This window comes from Solanum stenotomum, chromosome 1, assembly GCF_019186545.1.
Source record: "Solanum stenotomum isolate F172 chromosome 1, ASM1918654v1, whole genome shotgun sequence".
Classification (NCBI taxonomy): domain Eukaryota; kingdom Viridiplantae; phylum Streptophyta; class Magnoliopsida; order Solanales; family Solanaceae; genus Solanum; species Solanum stenotomum.
This window is the reverse complement of record NC_064282.1, coordinates 72250346-72257523: the sequence shown is the minus strand read 5'-3', so window position 1 is coordinate 72257523 and position 7178 is coordinate 72250346. Positions and strand designations below refer to the sequence as shown.

At 31.5% G+C, this 7178-nt stretch overlaps 1 pseudogene; it reads right to left on the bottom strand.

The window, feature by feature from the left end:
- Positions 1-369, bottom strand: part of LOC125856329 (E3 ubiquitin protein ligase DRIP1-like) — a 5408-nt pseudogene extending 5039 nt beyond the window's left edge.
- Positions 370-7178: the final 6809 nt, after the last annotated feature.

Here is a 7178-nt window from a genome sequence, read left to right as displayed (position 1 = left end):
CCCCCCCCCCCCCCCCCCCCCAAAGAAAAAATAATAATATTACACCTAAATTGATCTTTTTAAAAAAACATTGAAAAGAACGAAAAAAATATCTAAAATTCAAGATTGTGGAATGATAACAACAAATTATTTATCAAAATCACCGATTTTTTTTATCAACATCATGAAATCACAAGAACAAATAATTTATCAACATCACTCAAATAAAAAAAATAAACCCCCAAAAATTAAATTAATTAAAAAGATAAAAATTTTCTTGCATCTGTGACAACATTCTTCAATAATTGAGACATCTTTGCATAGCTTTTTGCAAATTCCACATGTCAATACACTCTTCATCCCAGCTTGCCGTTTATCAAAATCATCCATCTTCCTTCATGCATTGCAAAAAAAAAACAAAAAAGGAAACCAAATCAAATATTTTTTCCCTTAATTATAAACATATACATTCCATTATTTGCATGTAAACCATATATTAAAAAAATCATACAAAGAGAAAAAATAACACAAAAAAGTACCTTGTTTTCTTGATTCAGTGTGTATATAAAGGAACAAAGAAACAAAGTAACAAAAAATTAAAGAAGATTGAATTAAGTACACGTCTAAATCTCTTTATTAAGTACATTCTCCTTTTGTTCTTTCCAAGGTCTTTTAGACCTCTCATTAGATTACTCAAGTCTAATTTTATAGTCCACAGATCTTAGGTCATATTTTAATCCTTTTAGTAATAAGAACTTGGACTTTGGCTAGACACCCCCACACTTTAAAATATTTCAAGTTGAATTTCCTTCCAACCATTTCTCATATGGAATAGATTGTGTCTTGAACAAACAAAATTTTTATTGCTTTCTTTCTAGAAAGACAAACCTTTTTTTTGTTGTACCCTTTTGCTGTAAGGATAGCTTCTCCACATAAGCTTTGTGGTAAACCTAAACTTATAAGTAATGTAGCCATCATTTCCTTCAAAGTTTGATTTCTTTTTTCATTTTTCAATTCCAATAGATTGAGGTGAATAGGAAATTTCCAGACATATTTATGCAAAAGGAGACTTATACTCTCCATCCCTATCACATTTTATCTTTTTCCCAACTGATTTTCAACATCAATATTATATTGTCTAGACGTTTCTATTACTTCATCCTTACCATTCAACAAATAGATATAGTCGTTTCTAATGCAATTGGCAATGAAATTTATGAGATACTTTTTCCCACCATGAGATGGTGTCGACTTCATATTATAAATGTCAGTGTAAATCAACTCTAAGGGATTATAATTCCTTTAAATAGATTTATAAGAATGCTTAGCAAATTTAGATTCCACACAAACTTGCCATTTTTATTTATTGCACTCAAAGTTAGACAAAACTTTTAAGTTGATCAGTTTTCCTTGCAATGTTTTGTAATTGACATGTACCATTAATTGTTCATGTCACAAACAGTTTGACTCAAGCAAGTAAGAACAAATAAAAATATTGAGTTTGAAAAGTTCTTTGCGAGGTAGCTTTTTCTCACAAATATTTGTTCCTATTTCTTACAATTTTGTGTGATGCAAACATTGTTTAGAATCATCACCTTGTCAAATCCCTTTTCGGAAGGACCTTTCCATAACTTTCAATTTGATTGTTATACCCATGAACAAAGTTTCATCGGGTTCAATAAAGGCAATATAGTCCAAATGCTTCTTTTACAAAACATGACAAATGATTATTCACCAATATTCATGTCTATACAAATAGTTATATTTAATAGACATATCTTTTCATGAAAAATCACAACATTTTAAGTGACACATTTTCATAAAAGAACTCAAACATTTTGAACAAGTATACATATAATTTGGTAGTTTCATACTAGTCATACCATATACTAGTAAAAGAGAAACTCAATGACCACAATATCAAATATATTCCAAGAATTTTGTGGGTCTAACATAATACAAAAGTATCATCGAATTTCACATTTTGTGCGTCAAATTTAAATTAGACAGTAAGTCTAATTTTATCTTCGTCATAAGCAAAGAACCCCCCACATTTTAAATATGATCTCAAAAATATTTGTCAAATAGTTGAAAATAATTTTTCCACATAATTTCTCAGACTATCAATGGTAGAATGAAACCTCTTTTGGAAATATTATTCAACGAAAGAATTATAGTGCTTCAATTCTCTTTGAAAATCTTTACGTAGTGTCAAAGTTCATTTCATAGAGGCACCTATTGAAGACACAAAATCACATACTTTAATTCACTGGTCTTTTTTCTATCACAATTAGACATACCACTTAATATTTAGAATACTAATAATAAAGACAAAAATGTTTGTACATTTTTTTATATTTAACAGTGAAGTTTATAGAAAATAAAAAGTGTTGTTAGATGCAGTTTTCATATTCTCAAACCAATTGCATATTCTTATTTATCCAGAGTAGAAAACTATAAAAGTTTTTACTCTACAATAATCAGACACAATCAAATTCACAAGGAGTACAAAACTACAAAAGTTTTTTTACTCCAAAAAGAATAGAACATATTCTTGGATTATCACATAGAAATGCTTTTCTTTTCAAATAGCATTCCAACTATAACATTTTGACATACTATTTTATCAAACAAAAATGTGCATCTCTCATTCTACAAACTAAACTCTTAAGGAAATTATTCCCCTCAAGTACCCGAGGTTAATGGAATATATCCTCCCAGGATAGAATGAACTTACTCACTGGTGTATTGGTACCTAAAATCACGGTGTCAGCGAACCACTCAATGATAGTAAGTACACTTAGAATACTAGATTTAGTAGTATAGAAGAAGTCCAGAAAATTGGTTCTTTTAAAATAAGAGGAAATCCCTCAATTTATAGAAAAAAAAGGGTAATGTGAAAAGGTTCTTATTGTGCCTTACCGGAAAGGTCACCACCCTTTGGAAAAGTCTCAATCATTCGGAAAGGCCACAACCTTTCATAAAAGTCATAACTTTTCATAAAAGTCATAACTTTTCATAAAAGTCAACTTTTCTAAAAGTCACAACTCTTCATAAAAGTCGCAACTTTTCATAAAAGTCACAACGCTTCATAAACGTCGAAACTCTTCATTTTCCATTCACACCTTTTAAAACCCAACATTTTAATCATAAAATCCCAAATTAATAATACATAAAAATATAGTACTGTTAATGACTAGGGCCAAATGCAATAAATTGATCATACAAGAATGAAATAAGCAAATAAATAAACAGTTTAAACTAAAATAATAATGAACCCCCAAAAAGTTACAGTCTAATTATTCTTTTAAAAAGCATTGGAGAGAACGAAAAAAAATAAAAAATTCAAGATCGTGAAATGACAAGAACAAATTATTTATCAAAGTCACCGATTTTTTTTAGAAAAAGGAAACCCAAAAATTACAACAATCACCTTCATCAACAGTCTCACAAAGTATATTTGAAGATACCGACCGCAGACGACAGAGATTGAAAGATTGTTTCGATAACTGCGCCTTGATGAGCAATAAAATAAACATCAAAAAGAACGTTACAAAGAAAATCTAAACTCCAAGATCATAAAATCACAAGAATAAATAATTTATCAACATCCCTCAAAAATAAACCCCCCAAAAATGAAGTTAGGTAAAATGAGTTAAATTTTCTCACATCTATGACAACATTCTTCAATAATTGTGACATCTTTGCATAGCTTTTTGTAAATTCCACATGTCAAAACACTCTTCATCCTAGCTTGCTGTTTATCAAAATCAGGCATATTCTTTTATACATTGCAAAAACAAAAATTAATAAAAAGGAAACCAAAATCAAATATTCTTTTTCTTAATAATAAACATATTACATTCCATTATTTGCATGCAACCCATATAATATTAAAAAATCATACCAAGAGAAAAATAACACAAAGAAAGTACCTTGGTTTCTTGATTCTTGATTTAGTCTGTATAAAGGAAAAAAGAAAGAAACTAACAAAAATTTAAAGAAGTTTGAATTTTTTGGACCGTTATAATTTGAATAATTAATGTGTGAAGAGGTCATTTGAATTATAAAAAATAATGATAATAGATGGACAAAATTGGATGATAATAATAGTAAAACTCAACTATTTCTTCCATGGCTTTTAATATCATGAATGATACAAGAAAACTTTACCCTTTAAATTAAAAGAAGCTTTGGGCTTTTCCTTTTTCTTGTTTGTTTTACCTTATTCGGGTTGTGTTTGGGTCAACTTGCCTACGACTTAATATTTTCGTTGAGTATATGCAACTTCTTATCAACATGTGTATCATGTAATCTTAGATTGAGGCGAATCTATGATTTCAAGTTTATGAATTTCTATAGTGACTCAAAATTGTGATAAGCGAGTCATGGAATGATTATTTTTAAAATTACCTTGATAACAAGGTGAAATAAAAATATAAATAAAAGAATTTTTACATATATCTACCAATCACAAGTTTCCGTCTCGATACTATATATTTTGTCTTACTTCTCATAATTGGCTTAAATAATGAAAAATGAAAAATATCCCTAAAGTATATATACAACTTAAATTATACTATTGAATGAATAAGCAATAAATATCACAAATATTTTTAAAATTGAAAAATATCCCTAAAGTATATATACAACTTAAATTATACCATTGGATGAAACTTTTAGAAGTATATGTATGGTGATATCTCATTATATAATTGATATAATTGAATCTGATGTAATAGTGGCAACTGTAGATCATCCAAAAGGGTCAAATTTAGAAGAGATGGAATTACTCGATTGCTTTTTTCATGTAGGGAATTTAATTATGACAAAGTAGTAGTACCAAATAAACATATGCTTAATGTACATCAGATATAATGATTATGTGATGTCTAATGTTGTTTACCTCTTTTATATTTTCATATATTATAACTTCATGTAAGAGGGGGATTTAGACATAGAACAATGTGCTTTAATCTAAGGTGAAAAATTATATTTTCCTTTTTCTTTACAACTTATAAAATATCCTTTTAAATACTTCAACTTTTAATTTTCTTTATGCTATATCAGAATAGTTTAAACCTTGTCTCTCATACTTCAATTAACAATTGTAAACTTCTAATATAACGATTAACTACTAGTTTTGAGACTTACAATAGTTCTTCTTAGCGTAGGTGGATCGTCTGCAGCAATCACGACTTGAATTACTAGTTGTTAGGAATCCTCACTTGACTGGATAAATTTCCTAGTTCCACAACCGAAAAATCATTGAGAGTTGTAGAGATAACTCTCGCCGTTCTCTAAGAGATTTAGAGTTATTTTTTCAACCTCTGTAATGGCATTTATTAGGTTAACTAATGGGCTGACTCATTTAGCTAACAACCTTTATGAATGTATTAGGCCCACAAGATATTTTTTCTATGGGAAACTACATAAATGAGCCACAAGACACAACATAATTACAATTTCATAACCCAGCCCAAACTAATTCAGCAAATGTCCATTGACCCGAAATAAATTGCAGCCCATAACCCCTTTTAGTTTAGGCTGAATTTCCCTTCATCCCTCTTTAAATTTAGGCCCAATTGCCCAAGCCTTTAAATTTTTAGGCCCAATTTGCCCCAACCCAAAGCATTTAGACCCAAAACGGACAATACTACTAACGAGTTGAATTGTTACAAATGGTACCAAAGCTACTCTTTTGTCAACCTTGTCGATGTGGACCAGAGTGTAACATCCGACAATTTGAAGTGGCTTTGAAGAAGCTTGAAATTGGAAAGTAGTCATTTTTGGAAAAAAATTTAAAAAAAATCTGGAAAATTTGGTTATGGAAAAAAAAAAAAGAGTTTTTGGCCAACTTTGAGTAGTCGTAAATCCTAGCTCAGGATGATTTAGGAGTAGTTCCAGTTATGGTTGCGAAGCTCGTGGAACGATCTTTCCAACGCCACCAAGTTTACTCGATTCCGAGTTCGTATGAGGGAGTTACGCCTTTTAGAAGGTGGGCAGTTGGAAGGAAATTCCGTCCGGAAATTTAAGGGCATTTTGGTCTTTTCCCAAATTCTTTCTCTTGAGGTTACATGGTGTGTTAGGCTGATTTTGGATCATTTCTTTTATCCCATTTTAAAGAGAAAGAGTTAGGGTTGTTGAGAGGAGAAGAAGAGAAGAAGAAGAGAAAGGAGATCAACAAGTTTCCGTCGTGGATTATCGTCGGGGGTTTTCCCTAATAGGTATGTGAGTTCTTTGTGTGGGTTGATCCTTTGCCCCACACACCAAGCTCATTTTGTGATTTGAGAAAAGATTGGAATGGTTGTTGAAGTTGTTAGTTGTTGTTGATGTTGTTGGTTGTGTTGTTGAAATCTATCGTATGTTGAGGGAATTATGATTCTAAGAGTTATGACCATTTGGAGTTGATTCACCATCAAATTTGCAGCAAATTCTGGGCTATCGATCCCCATCTACGGGCGTGGCCTACGGACCGTAGATCGATTGACGGTCCGTACTGGTCAACCGTCAATCGGGACAGAAGTTGGGTTTTTGGGGCATCGATCTACGGGCACAACCTACGGTCCGTAACCTGACCTACGGATCGTAAGTCCAGACCGTAGGTCAACACTTAGTCATTTTTTTATCTGAATTCTGGGGAAGTCTCTGACACGATCTACGGACCTACAGGACGGACCGTAAGTCCATCTACGGCCCGTCGATGGCGTCCGTAGGTGCCATCTGTGTCACCAGAAATCTGAAGTCTCAGCCAAGTTTTCCCCACTTCTTTCTCACTTTCTCATGCTTGTTCCTAAGTATTATACCTATGTTTTATAGTTATTTCCGACACTCCAAAGTATGTCTAAGCGTTCAAGAATCCCTCCATAACATGTGATCGAACACCTTGAATTCAAAATTCCGATCCAAGGAAATATAGTTCCAAGTCAAGTGAGGTTAGAAGTCATGAAAAAGAGTCTCAAGTTTCAAGTCGAGTAAGAGTCTCAGTTTCAAGTTAAGTCATGAGTTTAAAGTTGAGTTCGTTTCTCAAAGTTATTAGGGAACTATGTATTCCCAAAGAAGTTTTAAAGAAATGTCTTTACATTTGAATAAGGTTGGAAACTGAGATTTCCAAAGGGGCCTTCGGGCTAGTTTTTGAGTAATTATCTCATATCAGCAGGAATAAATATGTTTTAAAAACATAAGAGCCAGTACATTTT